The following is a 24,324-nucleotide window of genomic DNA, read 5'->3' on the forward strand; positions in this document are numbered from 1 at the left end:
AATGACGACCGTCAGTGAGAAGAATCTGTGCTTCCCTCAGAGGTTAACTCTGGCTTGTGCATTCTAACTAGGAACCAACTAGTGCAAATAAACTTGAAGCAGAGCCAATGAGAACTGAACCAAGAACAGCCCTTTGATCGACAAATTCAAGATACAATGAATGTACTGACGTCCCGTCAGTGATGTATTGGTACAGAATCTGCACAGCTCAAGACAGTAGAATCAGCATTCGAAACATGTGTTTCTAAATATCTAAAGTAACATACTATGGTATAATTGTACACAGAGCAGCAACTGAACGGAGTTTTATCCCAGGTCTAGATTCAAAATTTGGCAGAGATAAATGCAATTAAATTACTCCAATTATTATCATCGGAATATCCAATTCTAACCAAGGGCTGAGATGAAGCTCCAAAAAGATTCAGTTGCCACCATGTTACGTTAAAAAAAAACGATCTAACTTGCATTTAAGTAGTCAATGTCACAAGTCCCCAAATCCACAGTAAAGATTTACCAATAAATAGCCACCCATTGGACAATCTTCGTAAACAAGGCAGATAAAAGATTCCACTGGGCAGAAGGAAGTGTTTATCCAGCCTAGGTTTATGGCACATTATTCAAGCCATCTAAGGCTATCTGGAATATATTGAATGTTAATATATACAGTACATATCAAAGCACTGACTGCTAACAATGTACACGTTTAAAGCCAAAGAGCACAACTCACCTCCTTCGCCATAAAACAGAAGCCCGTTGTAAAATTTTGTTTCAGCCTGCAAGACACAAAAAATATTCGGATACTTAAAACACCTGATAATTCTCTGCCCCAGAGGGCTGTGGATGCTGAGTCTCTATCATCATCAACATCGTAGGCAGTCATTTAAAATCGACGAAGACTTGCTTCCACTCTTAGAATGAGTCCTTAGGTGGCTGAACAGTCCAATACGAGAACCACAGTCCCTGTCACAGCTGGAACAGATAGTCGTTGAGGGTAAGGGAGGGTGGGACAGGTTTGCCGCACGCTCTTTCCGCTGCCTGCGCTTGGTTTCCGCATGCACTCGGCGATGAGACGCGAGGTGCTCAGCGCCCTCCCGGATGTACTTCCTCCACTTATGGCGGTCTTTGGCCAGGGTGTCCCAGGTATCAGTGGGGATGTTTTATCAGGGAGGCTTTCAGGGTGCCCTTGTGACGTTTCTGCTGCCCACCTTTGGCTCATTTGCCATGAAGGAATTCAGAGTAGAGCGCTTGCTTTGGGAGTCTCGTGTCTGGCATGCGGACAATGTGGCCTGCCCAGCGGAGCTGATCAAGTATGGTCAGTACTTCGATGCTGGGGATGTTGGCCTGGTCGAGGACGCTAATGTTGGTGCGTCTGCCCTCTCAGGGGATTTGTAGGATCTTGCGGAGACATCGTTGGTGGTATTTCTCCAGCGACTTGAGGTGTCTACTGTACATGGTCCATGTCTCTGAGCCATACAGGAGGGTGGGTATTACTACAGCCCTGTAGACCACAAGCTTGGTGTCAGATTTGAGGGCCTGGTCTTCGAACACTCTTTTCCTCAGGCGGCCGAAGGCTGCACTGGCGCATTGGAGGCGCATTTGGATCTCGTCGTCAATGTTTGCTCTCGTTGATAAGAGGCTCCCGAGATATGGGAAATGGTCCACGTTGTCCAGGGCCGCCGTGGATCTTAATGACTGGGGGGGCAATGCTGTGTGGCGAGGACAGACTGGTGGAGGACCTTGTATAATACTTTGGTTAGGCCACAGCTGGAGTACTGCGTGCAATTCTGGTCGTAGTATTATAGGAAGGACGTGATTGCACTAGAGAGGGTGCAGAGGAGATTTACTAGGATTCTGCCTGGAACGGAGAATCTTAGTTATGAGGACAGATTTGATAGGCTGGGTTTGTTCTCGTTGGAACAGAGGAGGTTGAGAAGAGTGTACAAAATATTAAGGTGTACAAAATATTAAGGGGCCTGGACATAGTGGACAGTAAGGGTCTATTTCCATTAGTGGAGGGGGCAATTACAAAAGGGCATAGTTTTAAGGTGGTTGGTGGAAGGTTTAGAGGAGATTTGAAGTGGGGGGGGGCTTCTTTACGCAGAGGGTTGTGGGGATCTGGAACTCACTGCCTGGAAGAGTGCTGGATGCAGAAACCCTCACCACTTTTAAGAGATGGTTGGATGGGCATTTAAAGTGCCGTAACCTGCAGGGTTACGGACCTAGAGCTGGTAATTGGGATCAGACTAGATGACCTTTTGTTGGACGGTGCAGATATAATGATAAGTACTGCAGGGAATAGAATATGGCCAGGGTGATCTCCTGGACAAGTTTCGATTGCCTGGATGGGTCGGAGAGGAATTTTCCCAGAATTTTTTCTCCCTAAATTGGTCTGGGTTTTTAATCTGGTTTTTGCCTCTCCCAGGAGATCACATGGCTCTGGATGAGGTGGAGTGTAGATGTTTTTAGTATAAGGGGTGTTGCAGTTATGTGAGGCGGACTGGTTGGGCTGGGTGCTCTTTGCCTTTCCGTCATTGTTCATGGGTTTGTATGTAACCTTTAGGGCTGCTGACCAAGGTCCGTGCGGGGCTCTTTCTCGCCCGATGATGGTCCGAAATGGCCTCATTCTGTGCTGTACATTTCTATGTTTCTATGCCTTACAGATGTTTAGCGTAAGGCCCATGCTTTCGTACACCTCAGTAAATACGTCGACTATGTCCTGGAATTCAGCCTCTGTATATGTGCACTGTAGCTCGACGACAGAGGTCGGGGTGGTCTTGGACCTGGCCTGGAGACGGCGAAGCTTGAACAGGTTCCCACTGGTTCTGTAGTTTAGTTCCACTCCAGCGGAGAGCTTGTTGACTGTGAGGTGGAGCATGGCAGCAAGGACAATTTAGAAGAGGGTTGAGGCGATGACGCAGCCCTGTTTGACCCCGGTCCGGATGTGGATTGGGTCTGTAATGGATCCGTTGGTATATATAATGAATATATTCAAGGCTGAGATATAGATTTTTGGTGTCTGGGGGAATAAAGGAATATGGAGATCGGGTGGGATAGGGGAGTTGAGGTCAACGATCAGCCATGATCTTATTGAATGGTGGAGCAGGCTTGAGGGGCCGTAGGGTCTACTCCTGCTCCTATTTCTTATGTTCTTATGCACTTATAATGAAGTAGGGCATTTCTAGTTTTGCTAAAATATGTATCAATACTCACTGCATGAAACAGTAATACTACAAGGTAACGTTACAATCATTTTAAATAAAGCTACATTACTTAATGTATACACAGGTAACAGAGTTGAGTGCGTTGCAATCATAGAATGGGTACAGCACAGAAGGAGGCCATTCCACCGTCAGCCAGTCCCACTCCTCCGCCCTTCCCCCGGTGCCCTGCGTTCTCTTACCTCATATTTCAACTTTTTTACTTCACAGCAAAGAGCAGCATAAACCGTAATCACTTTATTCAGGACCTACAAAAGATTGTTTTGACATTAGTAAATATTCAAATCATAACCACAATCAATATGCAGCACCTAACTCCACATTATAAATCTTTTACAGTTATCCATTTTTTAATTTGTAATTCGCACATTTAAATCCAACGCAAAAATACAACTGTCACTGGATTTTGTGGAGAAGTTGCAGGAAATTCTTGCACAGTAATGTACTATCGAATGGCACATCTAGCTAAACTGAGCTGTCAATTTAAACAAAGCTATTTATAACCACACACTAACACACTTCAATCTGTTCACACATTGCACCAGCCACTTACATTTGCTGAATGCCTGTAACAGGTGCTAGCCAACCTGTATTAAACAATCAAACCTGATTGAGAACTTTTATCTTTTCACCAAATTACCAATTTCATAACTATATTAAATCCATATGACCTCATTGATAATGTAAAAATGTAACTGATGCAATCTTATTTAATGTTGTAATTGACTATGTTTACAATCTGGTGGCAACTTACCTTGTTTTCAGTTTTAATAAGTTCCAGTAATGAGGATTGTTCATATGGCAAAAGCTAAACATGAAAAAAAAACACAAAAACATTGTTGAACCAGAAGAGTTTAACTTGTTTATTCGACATGACATTTTCATAATTTAACTATGCTGTAACGCCAACATTCTACTTTCCTCTCGACCTCTTTCTTCCTTCCTCTCAAAGATGCCAACTTCCTTCCTGGGATACAGTTCCACGGTGCCAGTGACCCGCTGCTCCTCAGCTTGTGGCCATTAATTACACACAGGCACGGACAGCCTTTGACCAAATTGGCAAAGGTAGTCTGGAGGACAAGTTCACAGAATGCATTCGGGACAGTTTCCTCGAATAATAAGTCATGAAACCAACCAGGGAAGAGGCTCTTTTAGATCTTGCATTGTGTAATGAGACAGGGTTAATTAGCAATCTCTCAGTAAAGAATCCTCTGGGGCAGAGTGATCATAATATGATAGAACTTCACGTTAAGTTTGAGAGTGACTTGCCTAAGTCAGAAACTAAAATTTTAAACTTAAATAAAGTCAATTACATAGGTATGAGGGACGATTTGCCAAAGTAGGTTGAAAAATGGATTAAAAGGTATGGCAGTAAATGAGCAGTGGCTAGCATTTAAAGAAATACTTCATAATTCTCAACAAAAATATATTCCATTGAGAAGCAAAAACTCCACGGGAAAAGTGATCCATCCGTGGCTAACTAAAGAAGTTAAGATTGAAAGAAACTTATAATGTTGCAAAGAATAGTAGTAAGCATGAGGATTGGGAAAGTTTCAGAAATCAGCAAAAGATGGCCAAAAAATTGATAAAAAGGGAAGAGAGAATGAGCGAAAATTAGCAAGAAATATAAAAACTAATTGCAAGAGCTTCTACAAGTTCGTAAAAAGGAAGAGAGTAGTAAAAGTGGCTGAGACAGGAGAAATTGTTATGGTGAGTAAGGAAATGGCAGAAATGTTAAACAAATATTTTGTATCTGTCTCCACAGTAGAAGCAGCAAAAAGCATACCTTAAATGGTGGGTAACCAAGGGTCAAATGATGGTGAACAACTTAACTTAATTAACATAACTAGGGAAAAAAGTACTAGAGAAACTAATGGGATTAAAAGCCGACAAATCCCCTGGACCAGACGGCCTACATCCTAGGGGTCTAAAAGAGATGGCTGCAGAGATGGTGGATACATTGGTTGTGATCTTCCAAAATTTCCTCGATTCTAGAATGGTCCTAGCGGATTGGAAGGTGGGAAATGTAACATCGATATTCAAGAAAGGAGGGAGAAAGAAAACAGTGAACCACAGGCCAGTTAGCCTGACATCAGTGGTCAGGAAAATGCTGGAATCCATTGTTAAGGAAGTGGCAACAGGGCACTTAAAACCACCTAATCATGTTAGGATTTTCTATGAAAGGGAAATCGTGTTTGACAAATGTATTAGAGTTTTTTTGAGGTAGATAAAGGGAAACCAGTGGATGTAGTATATTTGGATTTCCCAAAGGCATTTGATATGGTGCCATACAAAAGGTTATTGCACAAGATAAGGGCTCATGGGGTTGGGGGTAATATAGTAGCATGGACAGAGGATTGGTTAACGGACAGAAAACAGAGAGTAGGGATAAACAGGTCATTTTCAGGTTTGCATGCTGTAATTAGTGGAGTGCCGCAAGGATCAGTGCTGGGGCCTCAGCTATTTACAATCTATATTAATGATCTAGATGAAGAGACCGAGTGTAATGTATCCAAGTTTCTTGAAGATACAAAGCTAGGTGGGACAGTAAGCTGTGAGGAGAATAGAGAGAGTCTTCAAAGGGATATGGACAGGCTGAGTGAGTGGGCAGTAAGGTGGCAGATGGAGTATAATGTGGGGAAATGTGAGGTTATTCACTTTGGTAGGAAGAATAGAAAAACAGAATATTTTTTAAATGGTGAGAAACATTTAAATGTTGATGTTCAGAGACAGTTGGGTGTCCTCGTACAGGAAACACAGAAAGTGAGCATACAGGTACAGCAAGCAATAGGAAGGCAAATGGCATGTTGTCCTTTATTGCAAGGGGGTTGGAGTATAAGAGTAAGGAAGTCTTGCTACAATTGTACAGGGGCTTGGTGAGACCACAACTCGAACATTATGCAGTTTGGGTCTCCTATCTAAGAAAGGATATATTTGCTTTGGAGGCGGTGCAACAGAGGTTCACAAGATTGATTCCTGGGACGAGAGGGTTGTCTGATGATGAAAGATTGTGTAGAATGGGCCGATACTCTCTGGAGTTTAGAAGAATGAGGTGATCTCATTGAAACATACAAGATTCTGAATGGATTGACAGGGTAGATGCCGAGAGCTTGTTTAGCCCTGGCTAGAGTGTCTAGAACTAGGGGACACAGTCTCAGGATAAGGGTTAAGACTGAGATGTGGACGAATTTCTTCACTCAGAGGGTTGTGAATCTTTGGAATTCTCTGCCCCAAAGGGCTATGGGTGGTGAGTCTCTGAATATATTCAAGGTTGAGATAGATTTTGAGAGTCTAGGGTAATCAAGGGATATGAAGACCGGGCAAGAAAGTGGAGTAGAGGTCGATGATTAGCCATGATCTTATTAAATGGCGGAGCAGGCTCAAGGGGCCGTATGGCCGACTGCAGCTCCTATTTCTGATGTTCTTATGACCACAAAGATCAGCGAGCCCGATGTCCTTAGCCAACACCCACATACACAGGTGAGCCGCCTTCTTGAACCACTCGTCAGTATGGTGAAAGTATTCACACTGATGCAGGAGATTCAACACCGCTTCCAGTGCGTCAGCATAGCCTTCAGCCACCTGAGGAAAAAAAAGTGTTCGAAGACGAGGCCCTCAAAGTTATCACCAAGCTCATGATCTACAGGGCTGTAGTAGTATCCACCCTCCTGTATGGTTCAGAAACAATGGACCATGAAAAGTAGACGCTGGAGAAATACCACCAACAATGCCTCCACAAGATCCTACAAATTCCCTGGCATAACAGACGCACTAACATTAGTATCCTCGACCAGGCCAACATCCCCATCATTGAAGCATTGATCACACTTGATCAGCTCTGCTGGGTGGGCCATGTCGTCCGCATGGCCCAGACACGAGACTCCTGAAACAAGCGCTCTACTCGGAACTCCTTTATGGCAAACGAGCCAAAGGTGGACAGAGGAAACATTACAAGGGCACCCTCAAAGCCTCCCTGGTAAAGTGCAGCATCCCCACCGACTCTTGGGAGTCCCTGGCCGAAGACTGCCCTGGGTGGAGGTGGAGGTGGAGGATCCGGGAGGGCGCTGAGCACCTCGAGACTCGTCGACAAGTGCATACAAAAAACAAGCGCAGGCTGCGGAAGGAACGTGCAGCAAACCTGTCCCACCCTGTCTTACCGTCAACAACTGTCTGTCCCACCTGTGACAGGGACTGTGGCTCTCGTATTGGACTGTTCAGCCACCTAAGGACTCATTCAAAGAGTGGAAGCAAGTCTTCCTTGAAGGTATTCACAAGACAGAGAGCAGACTGAGTGGCTTGCCCAGCCATTTCAGAGGGGCAGTTAAGAGTCAACCACATTGCTGTGGGGCCAGAGTCATATATTGGCCAGACCGGGTAAAGATGCCAGATTTCCTTCCCAAAAAGGAAATCAGTGAACCAGTTCAGTTTTTATGACAATCCAACAGCTTCATGGTCACTTTTACTAATACCAGCGATTTTTCCAGATTTATTTAATTAATTGAATTTAACTTCCCCAGCTGCCGTGGTGGGATTTCAAAACACTTCTCCAGATCATTAGTCCAGGCCTCTGGATTACTAGTCCAGTGACAATCAACCAGGGAGCAGGCTCTCTGAGATCTGGTACTGTGTAATGAGGCAGGATTAATAAATGATCTCCTAGTAAAACGATCCCCTTGGAATGAGTGACCATAGCATGGTTGAATTTCAAATTCAGTTGGCGGGTGAGAAAGTTGGTTCTCAAACCAGTGTCCTAAGCTTAAATAAAGGAGACTACAATGGTATGAGGGCAGGGCTGGCTAAAGTGGACTGGGAAAATAGATTAATAGGTTGATGAGCAATGGAAGACATTTAAGGAGATATTTCATAACTTCCAACAAAAATATATCCCAACGAGAAGGAAAGACTAAGAGAAGGGATAACCATCTGTTGCTAACTAAGGAAATAAGGGATGGTATCAAATTCAAAACAAGGGCATACAATGTGGCCAAGACTAGTGGGAGGCCAGAGGATTCGGAAACTTTTAAAAGCCAGCAAAGAACGACTAAAAAAAAATGATGGAGAGGGAAGATAGATTATGAAAGTAAACTAGCAAGAAATATAAAAACCAGATAGTAAGGAAAAGAGTGGCAAAAGTAAATGTTGGCCCCCTAGAGGATGAGACTGGGGAATTAATAATGGAGAACAGGGAAATGGCAGAGACGTTGAATATTTTGTATCGGTCGTCATGGTAGAAGACACTAAAAACATCCCAAAGTGGATAATCAAGGGGCTACAAGGGAGGGAATCATTATCACTAAAGTAGTAGTATTCGGTAAAATAATGACAGACAAGGCACTGGACCTGATGGCTTGAATCTTAGGGTCATAAAAGTGGCTGCAGAAATAGTTGATGCATTGGTTGTAATCTACCAAAGTTTCCTGGATTCTGGAGAGGTCCCAGCGAATTGGAAAACCTCAAATGTAAGGCCCCCATTTAAAAAAGGAGGCACACATAAAGCAAAAAACTATAGACCAGTTAGCCTAACATCTGTCGTTGGGAAAATGCTGGAGTCCATTATTAAGGAAGCAATAGCAGGACATTTGGAAAAGCATAATTCAATCAGAGTCAGCATGGTTTTACGAAAGGAAAATCGTGTTCGACAAATTTGTTGGAGTTCTTTGAGGATGTAACAAGCAGGGTGGATAAAAACATAGAAAATAGGTGCAGGAGGAGGCCATTCGGCCCTTCGAGCTTGCACCACCATTCAATAAGATCATGGCTGATCATTCCCTCAGTACCCCTTTCCCGCTTTCTCTCTATACCCCTTGGTCCCTTGAGCTATAAGGGCCATATCTAATTCCCTCTTGAATATATTCAACGAACTAGCATCAACAACTCTCTGCGATAGGGAATTCCACAGGTTAACAATTCTCTGAGTGAAGAAGTTTCTCCTCAGTTAAGTCCTAAATGGCTTATCCCTTATCCTGAGACTGTGACCCTGGTTCTGGACTTCCCCAACATCAGGAACATTCTTCCTGCATCTAACCTGTCCAGTCCCGTCAGAATTTTATGTGTTTCTATGAGATCCCCTCTCATCCTTCAAAACTCCAGTGAATACAGGCCCAGTCGATCCAGGCGCTCCTCATAGGTCAGTCCAGCCATCCTGGGAATCAGTCTGGTGAACCTTCGCTGCACTCCCTCAATAGCAAGAACGTCCTTCCTTAGCTTAGGAGACCAAAAATGCACACAATATTCCAAGAGTGGCCTCACCAAGGCCCTGTACAACTGCAGTAAGACCTCCCCTGCTCCTATACTCAAATCCTCTAGCGATGAAGGCCAACATACCATTTGCCATCTTCACCGCCTGCTGTACTTACTTGCCAACTTTCAATGACTGATGTACCATGACACCCAGGTCTCGTTGTTCCTCCCCTTTTCCTAATCTCCCGCCATTCAGATAATATTCTGCCTTTGTGTTTCTGCCCCCAAAGTGGATAACCTCACATTTATCCACATTATATTGCATCTGCCATGCATTTGCCCATTCACCCAACCTGTCCAAGTCACCCTGCAGCCTCTTAGCGTCCTCCTCACAGCTCACACCGCCATCCAGTTTCGTGTCATCTGCAAACTTGGAAATATTATACTCAATTCCTTCATCCTAATCATTAATGTACATTGTAAATAGCTGAGCCCTATGGCACTCCACTGGTCACTGCCTGCCATTCTGAAAAGGACCAGTTTATCCCGACTCTCTGCTTCCTGTCTGCCAACCAGTTCTCTATCCACGTCAGTACATTACCCCCAATACCATGTGCTTTAATTTTGCACACTAATCTCTTGTGTGGGACCTTGTCAAAAGCCTTTTGAAAGTCAAAATACACCACATCCACTGGTTCTCCCTTGTCTACTCTACTAATTACATCCTCCAAAAATTCCAGAAGATTTGTCAAGCATGATTTCCCTTTCATAAATCCATGCTGACTTGGACCGATCCTGTCACTGCTTTCCAAATGCGTTGTTATTTCATCTTTAATAATTGATTCCAACATTTTCCCCACTACTGATGTCAGGCTAACCGGTCTATAATTACCCGTTTTCTCTCTCCCTCCTTTTTTTAAACAGTGATGTTACATTAGCTACCCTCCAGTCCATAGGAACTGATCCAGAGTCGATAGACTGTTGGGAAATGATCACCAATGTATCCACTATTTCCAGGGCCACTTCCTTAAGTACTCTGGGATGCAGACTATCAGGCCCTGGGGATTTACCGGCCTTCAATCCCATCAATTTCCCTAACACAATTTCCCGCCTAATAAGGATACCCTTCAGTTCCTCCTTCTCTCTTGCCCCTCGGTCCCCTAGTACTTCCGGAAGGTTATTTGTGTCTTCCTTCGTGAAGACAGAACCGAAGTATTTGTTCAACTGGTCTGCCATTTCTTTGTTCCCCATTATAAATTCACCTGAATCTGACTGCAAGGGACCTACGTTTGTCTTCACTAATCCTTTTTCTCTTCACATATCTACAGAAGCTTTTGCAGTCAGTTTTTATGTTCCCGGCAAGCATCCTCTCATACGCTATTTTCCCCCTCCTAATTAAACCCTTTGTCCTCCTCTGCAGAATTCTAAATTTCTCCTAGTCCTCAGGTTTGCTGCTTTTTCTGGCCAATTTATATGCCTCTTCCTTGGATTTAACACTAGCCTTTTCGCCATGGTTGAGCCACCTTCCCCGTTTTATTTTTACTCCAGACAGGGATGTACAATTGTTGACAATCATCCATGTGATCTTTAAATGTTTGCCATTGCCTATCCACTGTCAACCCTTTAAGTATCATTTGCCAGTCTATTTTAGCCAATTCACATCTCATACCATCGAAGTTACCTTTCCTTAAGTTCAGGACCCTAGTCTCTGAATTAACCGCGTCACTCTCCATCGCAATAAAGAATTCTACCATATTATGGTCACTCTTCCCCAAGGGGCCTCGCACAACAAGATTGCTAATTAGTCCTTTGTCATTACACATCACCCAGTCTAGGACGGCCAGCCCTCTAGTTGGTTCCTCGACTTATTGGTCCAGAAAACCATCCCGAATGCACTCCAGGAAATCCTCCTCCACTGCATTGCTACCAGTTTGGTTAACCCAATCTATATGTAGATTAAAGTCATCCATGATAACTACTGTACCTTTATTGCACGCATCCCTAATTTCTTGTTTGATGCTGTCCCCATCCTTATTACTACTGTTTGGTGGTCTGTCCACAACTCCCACTAGCGTTTTCTGCTCTTTGGTATTCCGCAGCTCCACCCATACCGATTTCACATCATCCAAGCTAATGTCCTTCCTTACTATTGCGTTAATTTCCTCTTTAAGCAGCAACGCTACCCCAGCTCCTTTTCCTTTCTGTCTATCCTTCCTGAGGGATGTTGAGTTCCCAGCATTGGTCTCCCTGGAACCATGTGTCCGTGATGCCAATTATATCATGGCCTGTGCAGTTAACGTGTCCACCTTATTATGAATACTCCTCGCATTGAGGGACAGAGCCTTCAGGCCCCTTTAGAATTTTGCTATAATGTGGCCATTTTTGATTTTTGCCTTGGGTTTCTCTGCCCTCCACTTTTACTTTTCTTCTTTCTATCTTTTACTTCTGCCCCCATTCTACTTCCCTCTGTCTCCCTGCATAGGTTCCCATCCCCCTGCCATATTAGCTTAACCGCTCTCCCCAACAGCACTAGCAAACACTCCGCCTATGACATTGGTTCCGGTCCTGCCCAGGTACAGACCGTCCGGTTTGTACTGGCCCACCTCCCCCAGAACCGGTTCCAATGTCCCAGGAATTTGAACCTCTCCCTTCTGCACCACTCCTCAAGCCACGTATTCATCTGAACTATCCTGCGATTCCTACTCTGACTAGCATGTGGCACTGGTAGCAATCCTGAGATTACTACCTTTGAGGTCCTACTTTTTAATTTAGCTCCTAGCTCCTTAAATTCAGCTTGTAGGACCTCATCCTGTTTTTTTTACCTATATCGTTGGTACCTATATGCACCACGACAACTGACTGTTCACCCTCCGCCTTCAAAATGTCCTGCACCCGCTCCGAGACATCCTTGACCCTTGCAGCAGGGAGGCAACATACCATCCTGGAGTCTCGGTTGCGACCGCAGAAACGTCTATTCCCCTTACAATTGAATCCCCTATCACTATAGCTCTCCCACTCTTTTTCCTGCCCTCCTGTGCAGCAGTTCCACCCACGGTGCCATGAACTTGGCTGCTGCTCTCCCCTGATGAGTCATCCCCCTCAAGCGGTGTATGTTTTGCAGGGGGATGACCGCAGGGGACCCCTGCACGACCTTCCTTCCACTGCTCTTCCTGTTGGGGAGGATAAGGGGGAATCAGTGGATGTGGTGTATTTGGATTTCCAGAAGGCATTCGATAAGGTGCCATATAAAAGTTTACTGCACATGTTAAAACTCACTGGGTTGGGGGTAACATATTAGCATGGATAGAGGATTCGCTGACGAACAGAAAACGAGAGAGTCAAGATAAATGGGTCATTTTCTGGTTGGCAAACAGTGACTAGTGGGGTGCCACAGGGATCGGTGCTGGGCCCTCAACTACTTACAATCTATATTAATGACTTGGATGAAGGGACCGAGTGTAATGTAGCCAAGTTTGCTGCTGATACAAAGATGGATGGGAAAGCAAATTGTGAGGTCACAAAAAATCTACAAAGGGATATAGACAGGCTAAGTGAGTGGCAAACATTTGGCAGATGGAGTTATAATGTGGGAAAATGAGAGTTTTTTTGGACAGAAAAAGTAGAAAGGCAAATTATAATTTAAATGGAGAAAAATTGCAAAGTGCTCCAATACAGAGGCACCTGGGGGTCCTTGTGCATGAAACACAAAAAGTTATTATACAGGTACAGCAAGTAATCAGGAAGGCAAATGGAATGTTGTTCCTTATTGCAAGGGGGATGGAGTATAAAAGCAGAGCGGTCCTGCTACAACTGTACAGGGTATTGGTGAGGCCACACCTGGAGTACTGCGTACAGTTTTGGTCTCCGTATTTAAGGAAGGATATACTTGCATTGGAGGCTGTTCAGAGAAGGTTCACTAGGTTGATTCCAGAGATGAGGGGGTTGACTTATGAAGACAGGTTGTGTAGGTTGGGCCTATGCTCATGGGAATTCAGAAGAATGAGAGGTGATCTTATCGAACCATATAAGGTAATAAGAAACTAAAACTAAGGGGCATAGTCTCAGAATAAGGGGCCACCCATTTAAAACTGAGATAACTGCGATAAGATCAGCCATGATCTTGTTGAATGGCGGAGCAGGCTCGAGGGGCTAGATGGCCTATTCCTGTTCCTAATTCTTATGTTCTTATGAGTTTCTTCTCTGAGGGTTGTAAATCTGTGGAATTCCCTGCCCCAGAGAGCTGTGGAGGCTGGGTCATTGAATATATTTAAGGTGTAGACAGATTTTTGAGCGATAAGGGAAGTGGAGCTGAGACCATGATCAGATCAGCCATGATCTTCTTGAATGGTGGAGCAGGTTAGAGGGGCCGAATGGCCTACGCCTGCTCCTATTATGTTCTTATAACCACTATGCTACTGTATCGCTAAGTAACTAATATCAAATGTGAAAAGCAAAACAATAGCAACAGCCAATGAACAACTGTATTTACGACAAACAGTGGTCCTGAACAAATAAAGTCCTTCCCCAGGAAGAGGTTGCCACCAATAGACAGCCAGCAGTTAGTGTTAAATAATGAACAGATTCTCATCACCAGTAGAGCAAGCCATGTCCTTGTTGCCCATTAGTTACGGAAGGCTTTGACCAAATCAGTGGAAGATGCACATTTTCAAACTAAACATTTCAAATCATCCTCTAATTAGCATGTCTCTGCTGCTCCATCATGCATCAATCTGGGGCTGCTCACGTTGCAGTCTCCCTCAAAGAGCCGCCCTTGAAGAAAAAGGGTGGGAATAATGAGCCTGAAATTCCGATGTCCCGGGCCCACAAGAAGTTTCTACAGATCCAGGAAGGCACCGGAAAAGCCGGTTTTCAGCTCGCAATGTGCATGCGCTGAAAACCGTCTTTTCCGAACTGTCAATCTGGAGCTTGAGAGATCATCTGCAGATCGGGAGCGAGGACACTTGCAAGGGCAAGATTTGCGATATTTACGTCCTCAAAAAATTTGCGGCGTATAGCCTACGTTTACAGGCGCAAGTGTTTAAAAACATACATAAACATTAAAATTAAATTAATCACATCTGAAAACATGTTAAAAAACCTCTCCACTACGGTAAGTTTATTTAAAGGCATAATTAAAGTTCTTTAAAAATATATATTTTCACGACTTTTTTTTTAAAAAAAGAACATAAATTTAAATGAATCTTAAATATGTAGTGTATTTTTCTATTTTTTTTTATTAGTGTTGTATGCGTTTGGGGGTGGGGGGGAGTTCCCATTATGAATACTTACGGAGTTCCCATTATGAATGAGAAAATACTATGCCTTGATTGGCTGCCCAGAGCCATATGACTCCAGCTGCAGCAAAGGGACATCCCAACGTGCACGCGCTCCGATGCGCTGGGAGTGAAGGCCTCAGGATCGGAAGCTCGAGTGGGCACAGCATCTTCAGGTAAGTGCGCATTTTTTTCTCTTTTTTTCAGTAATTTGCCCACGGGAAGACCTTGATCGGGATTTCTGGGCCATTAATTCTAGAGCCTCCTGGATATCTAAGGACTTACTTATGTCATATACCGACAGCTAAATACTGTAAAATCTTTAGAGGAATATAGAAAGTTAAGAAGCAAAATTAAAAAGGATATTAATACTAAGAGAAAGCATGAAAAATTCTTGGCTAGTAAAATTAAGTAAAACCCTAAGATGTTGTACAAATATATTAAGAGGAATAGGCTAACTAAAGAAAGGGTAGGGCCTATTAGAGACCATGAGGGTAATCTTTGTGTGGAGGCGGAAGATGTTGATAAGGTTCTTAATGAATACTTTGCATCTGTTTTCACAAAGGAAAGGGGCAATGCAGATACTGCTATCGAGGAGGGGTACGAGATTCTGGATGAAATAAATATAGTGAGAAAGGAAGTATTAAGGGGTTTAGCAATTCTGAAAGTAGATAAGTCCCCAAGCCCGGATGAAATGCATCCCAGGCTGTTGAGCGAAGTAGAAGAGAAAATAGCAGAGGCCTTGACCATCATTTTCCAGTCCTCTTTGGATTTGGGCATGGTGCCGGAGGAATGGAGGACTGCTAATGTAGTACCCTTGTTTAAGAAGGGAGAAAGGAATAGGCCGAGTAATTACAGGCCTGTCAGCCTAACCCCAGTGGTGGGAAAATTATTGGAAAAAAGACAGAATAAATCTACATTTGGAAAGGCAAGGATTAATTAGGGACAGTCAGCACGGATTTGTTACGGGTAGATCGTGTTTGACTAAACTGATTGAATTTTTTGAGGAGGTAACCAAAAGGGTCTACAAGGGTAGTGCGTCCGATGTAGTGTATATGGACTTTAGCAAAGCTTTTGATAAGTTTCCACATGGTGGACTGGTCACAAAGGTTAAAGCCCATGGGATCCAGGGCAAAGTGGCAAGTTGGATCCAAAATTGGCTTAAGGAAGCAAAGGGTAATGATTGATGGATGTTTTTGTGACTGGAAGGTTGTTTCCAATGGGGTTCCGCAGGGCTCAGTACTGGATCCCTTGCTTTTTGTGGTATATATCAACGATTTTGATTTGAATATAGGGAGTATGATTAAGAAGTTTGCAGACAACACTAAAATTGGCTGTGTGGTTGATAACGAAGAGGAAAGTCATGGGCTCTATTTCACCAGTCTGCTTATATCTTCCTGAAATCTGTTATCCTCCTCACACTTCACTACATTTCTGTGTTTCATACCATCTGCAAACTTTGAAATGATGCCCTGTATAACTAAGTCCAGGTGATTAATATATATCAAAAAGAGCAGTAGTGCTAATACTGGCAACACCACTATATACTTCCCTCCAGTCTAAAAAAACAACTGTTCATCACTGCTTTCTGTCCCTTAGCCAATTTCATATCCACACTGCCATTGCCCCTTTAGTCCCATTTTGCTAACAAGTTGATTATGTGGTACTTTTGAATATCCATCTACACTTCAACCGTGCTATCCTCATTAACCCTCAGCGTTACTTTATCAAAAAACTCAATCAGGTGAGCCAAACACAATTTGCCTTGAACAAAAACTATGCCAGCTTTCATTTATTAACCTATATTTTTCCCCAAGTGCCAATTAATTTTGTCCCGGATTATTGTCCAAGTCTCCCCACCAGCACAGTCTGGCTAATTGGCTTGTAGTGGCCGGGTTTATTTCCCTCCCCTTTTGTGAACAGGGGTTTAACATTTGCAATCTTCCAGTCCTTTGGCATCACTCCCATATCTAAGGAGGATTGGACAATTGTGGCCAGAGCTTCCGCAATTTCATAACATAATAAATAGGAGCAGGAATAGGCCATTCGGCCTTTTGAGCCTGCTCCGCCATTTAATGTCTAGGGCTGATCTTTTTCCTCAACTCCCATATAAGAACATACGAATTAGGATCAGGAGTACGCCACATGGCCCGTTGAGCCTGCTCTGCCGTTCAAGACTATCATGACTGATCTTCGACCTCAACTCCATTTTCCCATCCGATCCCCATATCCCTTGATTCTAGAATCCAAAAATCTATCGATCTCGGCCTCGAATATACTCAACGATGCAGCATCCACAGCCCTTATGGGGTAGACAATTCCAAAGATTCACAACCCTCTGAGCGAAGAAATTCCTCCTCATCTCAGTCTCAAATGGCCGACCCCCTATCCTGAGAATATGCCTCCTAGTTCTAGACACTCCAGCCCAGGGAAACAACTAACCTGTCAATCCCCTTCAGAATCTTATGTTTCAATGAGATCATCTCTTATTCTTCTAAACTTCAGAGAGTATCAGCTCAATATCTCCTCATAGGACAACCGTCTCATCCCACAAATCAATCCAGTGAACCTTTGTTGCACTGCCCTCTAATGCAAGTATATCCTTCCTTAGATAAGGAAACCAAACCTATGCACAGTACTCCACGTGTAGTCTCACAAAGCCCTGTACAATTGTAGCAAGACCTTCTTATTCTTATACTCTTAACCCCCTTGCAATAAAGACCAACATACCATTTGCCTTCCTAATTGCTTGCTGTACCTGCAAGCTAGCTTTGTGTCCTGCATGAGGACACCCAAATCGCTATGAACACCAACGTTTGATAGTTTCCTCACCATTTAAAAAGTATTTTGTTTTTCTACTCTCCCCACCAATGTGAATAACCTCACATTTCCCCACATTATACCCCAGCTGCCACCTTACTGCCCACTCACTTAGCCTGTCTATATCCCTTTGTAGGCTCTGTGTCCTCCTCACAGCTTTATTTCCCATCTAGCTTTGTATCGTCAGCAAATTTGGATAAATTGCAGCTGGTTCCTTCATCTAGGTCATTAATATAGATTGTAAATAGTTGTGGCGTGGAGGCCCTGACCTGTGAGAGAACACTAGAGGCAGGTCGAGGCCATAAAAGGAGCGGCGAGTGGCAGCCTGGGAGCAGCGAGGAAGCATACTACTCCAGGGAGCAGCGAGGAGGCATAGTACTCCAGGGAGCAGCACGAATTGGTGCAGGAGGGCAACAGCAGCGAAGAGTGACATCAGCAAGGTCCAGGTCGGTGATTGGAGGGTGGGCAGATACAGCAGGAGCGGCGAGATCGGGGTGAAGGAGCGGCGAGAGACTGTCGAGGGATGTGATCAGGGCCCAGGGGAGGCGCGAGTTCGGGGCCCAGGAGCAGCACGGACGAGCCCACACTGCGATATGTGTGCGCACTAGGTCCATGCAGCAGAGCTGGTCTCCAGTTGTCCTGGGAAATCCTTGTCACTGGACCAAGGCCTAGCTCTGTCAAGCCCATTTGGTGGCTGGTGTGCAACGGCCACCACACGTTAAAAAAATCCATGCACAGGCATCTTCCACCCTTCAACATGTAGTTCGGGTTCTTCAATGAAACACCTGTGAACTCATTCTTTTTTGGCGTGGAAGCAAGTCATCCTCGATACGAGGGACCGCCTATAATGATGATGAAATAGTTGAGGCTCAAGCATTGATCCTTGCGGCATCCCACTAATTACCTGAAAATGACCCGTTTATCCTTGCTCTCTATTTTCTGTTCGTGAACCAATCCTCTATCCATCCGCCCAACTAATGTTTCCACGGCCTCATTAATGGGTTGCGCATCCCATTCAATTTCTGGTGCAAGTGCGGTTATTCCAATGTCCAGATCGCTGCGCAGCCATGCAGCTTAATGGGGACATTGCCCCAACGCCATGAGTCCTTATCTTGCATAACAACCTTTTATGTGGTACCTTATCAAATACCTTTTGGGAATCAATGTCCTCTGATACCCTTAATATCCAAAAGTCTATCGATCTCTATTTTGACTATACTCAACAACTGAGTATCCACAGCCCTTTGGGGTAGAGAATCCCAAAGATTTACAACCCTGTGAGTGAAGAAATTTCTCCTCCTATTAGTCCTAAATGCCAGATTCCTTATTCTGAGAATGTAACCTCTAGTTCTAGATGCCCCAGCCAGGGGAAACTTCTTCCCAGCATCCATCCGGATTCCAATCCACCTGGGCCAGATCCCTACAACTCTGTGAAATTAGCCCTCCTTCGGTTGAGTATTTTCACATGTGATCTTTCCATGTCCATTTCCCCAACTCCTCTAACCCTGACTTAAGTTCTCAAGCTGGTTTACTTGGAAAGTGATGCCGATGTTCACTAGCAGAGCTCAGGACAGAACCAGGATTATTGCAAGGGATAGGATTTTTAAGTAAAAGTTACTGATCAATTTCATTTTGTTAGTTTTCTGAAACATTCTCGTGGTTGAGACTTACACTGAAGTGACATGAGACTAGAATCTGGGATTGTTTTCGTCACTTTGGAAGCACTTCACCTGGCCCCAAGTTATGAGGAGAATTAGGAGCAATTTCAGATATCTGTGGATGGAAACATGATACCAAAGAAAATTTCTAAACCATCGAGAACTGAGATAGGAATAAGCCAATAGGTTACATCAAAGCTGAGGGATCTATGCGACCAATGCTTCGGTTATTAGAAACTGTGAGGTGGACCATGGTGGCGAGAAAGATTGAGAAGAGGGTTGGGGTGATGACGCAGCCCTGCTTGACCCCGGTCCGGACGTGGATTGGTTGGTAAGGATCACGGCCACTGTGGAAGAAAGAATCTATGAATCTATGGCTTATGGAAAAGGGAAGGGTTAAATTCTGTTTTTGCTATGCTTAAAGAAATAATAGGACTAGAAAAATAGCCACGCTTTTTTAGCCTTGAAACTTAGAAATGCAATTAAATGACCATCTGGTATTAAAAGGGAGTCTCTTTTATTCTGCTCATCAGACTGTGAACAGAGAGAAACTATGCAAGGAAAGATAGAGTGTGTACCTCCCGAGACGACCTTTGTACTCGCGGGACTAATGAATAAGATTCCTTTTATATTTCTGTATTCAATTTCTGTATAAAGATAAAGATAGGGACAATTTGCCTGTACGGCAGAGTTTTTGCCTTGGTACGGTCCAAGCAGGCTCTCCAAGATATATCTCGCATTTTAAAATAAATTCTCTCGAAGTGCAGTTCTGAACGTCTCCGCCTGAGTTAATTTAAGCTAAATATTTCCTCGACAGATTCTGGCGTAGTCCGGCAGGATCTCTAAAAAACGAGATCCAAAAGAACTAAATTTAACTTTTAAAGAGAAAAGAGGAATTTTAAGGACCTTCCTAGCTGAAAGGAGGAAGGTACCTAGGCCGTCCTAGCTAAAAGGGGGACGGGCCGCCGAGATCCCCTGGGGGTGAGGCATAAGGTAGCTACCGCAAAGAAGCTAAAATAACAAAAAGGCAAAAGGAGACCCCGAGCTGAGCAGAAAAGAGAACACCGGTGAGCGCTTTGTAAATTATTGTATATTTTGTAGGATTGTCCTAACTCTCATTTCAGAAAAGATCGCGAGACGTTGCACCTGGAAGAATGGGAAACGGCTCTAGTCGAGCCGGGCGCTCGCGCCCAGCTCCTAGAAAAGGAAAGAAGGACGACCTCTCGACTGAAAGAATGAAAGTACATCCTAAGACTGAGAAAAGAATCCGTAAGGTAGTAAAGCAACGAGAGAAGGTAGGAGATCCCATTGTGCCGCCCGGCTTGCCGGCAGACACTGTAATTAAAGAAACAGGAGACGACAGACACGCGGTAACGTTTAGTAGCAATTTGTACGGTTGGTCTGATGGGGATTGGCCATATGGAGGAAGTTTTAAATTGTCCTTAATTGAGGAATGGAGACAGACCACCAAAAATGGGACAGGGGACCCCACTTGGGATAAAGATTATATGGAGAATTGTTTTAAAAAAAAATATCAGCCGCCCCTAATCCTGTTAAGAAGCCAGTAGCCTTTCACAACTGGCTTGAGCAAACCTGTACCGTTTATAACCCCCTCCCCGGAGATGTGAAATTATTACTGCAGGCAGCATATGGGTCCTCTTGGCAAGGGGTAAAAGATGAACCTTTGGCAGTGCAAACCTTGTTAAATTGTATGTTGCCACAACAAGCAAGAACATTGAAAATAAAGGTTTTGGACTGGCAAAGAAAAAGTTGGAAAGAGACAGTTACAGTACTGGCTAACATGGATAGAGAGGGACTATTTACCTATAAGGAAAATAAAGCTAAAACAGGTCAGTAAATCAGCAAAAGGGACGAGGATAGGCACAGAATAATCAGCATAGGGAGGCTTAGTGGTACAGGCGGCAGCCCTCCGCTTATCGGCAGACATAGAAGAAAACCCTCTGGCAGTAGTAAAAGTAGGAGACACTTATGTGAAATTCCTGGTGGATCGGTACCGGTGCTACTATGTCTTCTGTACCATCCTCTGTGGGATTACCTGTCAGCAACACCACTGTCTTAAGTATGGGTGTGGCCGGTATCCCCATGAAAGAATTTTTATCTGAACCTACCAAATTGATAATTGAAGGACAATCAGTTAATGATGAGACTTTGATAGTCTCTAAAACAACGCCGCTCCCTTTATTGGGAAGACAGACTTTGTGCAAACTAGGAGCCACAATTTATTGCACAAAGGAAGGAATGTACATGGAGCTCCCTCTAAATAAAATTCATCAGTTCTTTAATGGGATTGAAGAAGAGAAAAGGGAGGATAACAAAGAAAAGGCTGCCCTCTATTGTTGGCAATTGAATGGCAACTTCTATTCCCCCTTGATACATGAAGTTATACAAAACTTAAAAGCTAAATTTGACTCTAATTGATGTATATAATTTTGACAAGCTTTGAGGCAGTTCAGCTTCACTGTACAGCCTGGTGCACTCGACAAAAAGCTGAAACTTACCAGTGTCTGGTACAATCCTTTTTAAAAATAGAAGAAATAGTAGAAGCTATGCCCCGCATTTATTTTGGACCAGAAGGATTGGGGGTAGCCATCGATTTGACACCCTTACAGCAACAGCGGTTTAGAGAAGCGAACTCGACACCCCATCTGACATTGGCTGTAAAACCGCCAGCGAAACCTAAAGATATGGGTCCGATTGTAGGAATGGAGATTTGTGCAAGATCTGAGAGCTATTAATAAGATAGTAGTCCCTATCACCCCTGTGGTACCGGACAGCAACATTATACTATCTGCTATACCACCAACAGCAAGTGTCTTTACTGTAATAGACCTGTGTTCAGCTTTTTTCTCTATCACGTTAAATCAAGAAAGTCAGTATCTGTTTGCTTTCACCCACAAGAAGCAGCAGTACACATGGACCAGGTTGCCCCAAGGATATACCGAAAGCCCCGCAGTATATGCAGCAGCAGTAAAAAGAGACCTCGAAGACTGTTCATTATCAGACCAGTCTGTACTGCTGCAGTATGCGGACGATTTGCTTGTGGCTTCTAGCCACGGATACAGGTGCATGCAAGATTCCCTGAAACTGTTACAGCACCTATGTGAAAGAGGGCACCGAGTGTCGTTACAAAAGTTACAATTTTGTCAGACTCAAGTCCAGTACCTGGGTTTTCACATATCTCAAGGGGCAGAGGCAGCTAGGACCAGAAAGAATCGAGAATGGGATGCGGTCCTAAGATCAGCTGCCCTAAATGATGCCCCACCCAAGGTGGAGTGGACCCCAGAGAGAGAGGAGGCATTTAAACAGTTAAAGAAAGCCATGGTAAACCTTTTCAGATGTATGTGAATGAGAAAGGATTTGCAACAGCAGTACTAACCCAAGAACATGGTGGGGGAAATAGACCAGTTGCTTATTAGTTTTTGCTGCCTTCAGTAGTAAGGGGAATGCCAGCATGTCTACGTGCTGTAGCTGCTACTGCGGTCATGGTGGAGAAGTCGATACCTATTGTTTTGGATCATCCATGTACTGTCATTACAGCCCATGCTGTGTTATTACTTTTGAATTCAGCTGCCACACAACACTTTACAGCATCTCGAAGAACAGGTTATGAAGTATTACTGCTGTCACACCCTAACTATACCTTTCGACGTGCACCGGTAGTGAACCCAGCCACCTTTCTTCCTACTAAAGAAGTAGAGGATCCAGACCAGCATGATTGTCTGTTAACGATGGAAGTAGCCACCTTACCAAGGCCAGATTTGCTCACAGAGCCCATGGACAATCCTGATCTTATTCTCTATACGGATGGATCATCGTATACGCCGTCGGATGACTTGCTGTTGGCAGGCTATGCTATTGTAAATCCCCACGAAACTGTTGAAGCATTCGCCCTGCCTCCCGGAACCTCGGCTCAGGTTGCTGAATTGTTTGCCCTCACTAGAGCTTGTATAATAGCTAAAGATCAAACTGCTAATATCTATACTGATTCTAGATATGCATTCGGTGTAGTCCATGATTTTGGACAACTGTGGAAAAACAAAGGCTTTATCACCTCTGGTGGAAAGCATATTAAGCACTCTCAACTGGTGCTTAATCTATTTGACGCCATTCAGTTGCCAAGTAAGGTAGCCGTTATCAAATGTGCAGCTCACACAACCGGTGAGGTATGAAGTATCAGTAGGAAATAGGAGGGCTGACGAAGCAGCCAAACAGGCCGCTTCGGCACAGGCAGACTGCCTTCAAGCAGTCTCAGTCTCCCCTCCACAGGTACTTGACATCCAACAACTTAAAACAGCCCAACAACAAGTTACTATGCAAGAAAGAAGAACTTGGGGAAACCAGGGTTGTTTCCTCAAAAACGACATTTGGTATCACCCTGATGGGCGAACTGTTTGCCCTAGATCTCTATTTTTGCCCCTGTCTCGCCTAGCACACGGTCAGGCTCACATGGGCAAAGGAGGGATGCTACATGCTATTAATGCACAGTGGTATGCACCAGGAATAACAGTAGTAATAGAGAAAGTTGCTAGAACATGCCAAATTTGTCAACAAAATAACAGAGGTAAAACACCTGCTGGATATGATCATCTACCCCAACCAAGTATGCCCTTTGAAAATTTGCAAATTGACTTTGTCCACATGCCTCCAGTATCAGGTCTTAAGTATCTATTAGTCATAGTAGATATGTTCACAAGGTGGGTGGAAGCGTACGCCACTAGGAGAGACGATGCCCGAATAGTAGTAAAAATTCTATTTAAAGAAATAGTACCAAGATATGGGATACCTATGGGAATCAACTGTGACAGGGGAACCCACTTCACCGGAAAAATAGTGCAAAACCTTGCAGAAGCGTTAGGGTTCCAGTGGAAGTTACATATACCGTATCAGCCATAGTCCTCGGGAATGGTAGAAAGAGTAAATGGGATAATAAAATCTACCCTTACCAAGGTATGTCAGGAGACTGGACTGAAGTGGCCAGATGCCTTACCATTTGTATTGTATACAATGAGAAACCAGAAAAACCGAAACACTGATTTAACACCACATGAAGCCTTATTGGGAAGACCAATGCCTACTGGCGTAAAACCACCACTGGCAGATGAAAAAATAGCATTAATTTGGAATGATGAAAAATCACTAAATTATGCTCAGGCC

At 44.0% G+C, this 24,324-nt stretch overlaps 1 long non-coding RNA gene across 1 annotated transcript in view; it reads right to left on the bottom strand.

Moving 5' to 3' along the window:
* Positions 1 to 727: 727 nt before the first annotated feature.
* Positions 728 to 24,324, bottom strand: part of LOC139245753 (uncharacterized) — a 29,589-nt gene continuing 5,992 nt past the window's right edge. The window contains exons 2-4 of the long non-coding RNA XR_011590078.1: positions 3,973 to 4,026; positions 3,401 to 3,466; positions 728 to 773 (exon numbers count right to left, since the gene is read on the bottom strand). This is a non-coding gene — a long non-coding RNA (uncharacterized lncRNA). The remainder of the gene's footprint in view (positions 774 to 3,400; positions 3,467 to 3,972; positions 4,027 to 24,324) is intronic.

The sequence above is a fragment of the Pristiophorus japonicus genome, unplaced genomic scaffold (genome assembly GCF_044704955.1).
Source record: "Pristiophorus japonicus isolate sPriJap1 unplaced genomic scaffold, sPriJap1.hap1 HAP1_SCAFFOLD_2336, whole genome shotgun sequence".
In the NCBI taxonomy this organism is placed as follows: Eukaryota; Metazoa; Chordata; class Chondrichthyes; family Pristiophoridae; genus Pristiophorus; species Pristiophorus japonicus.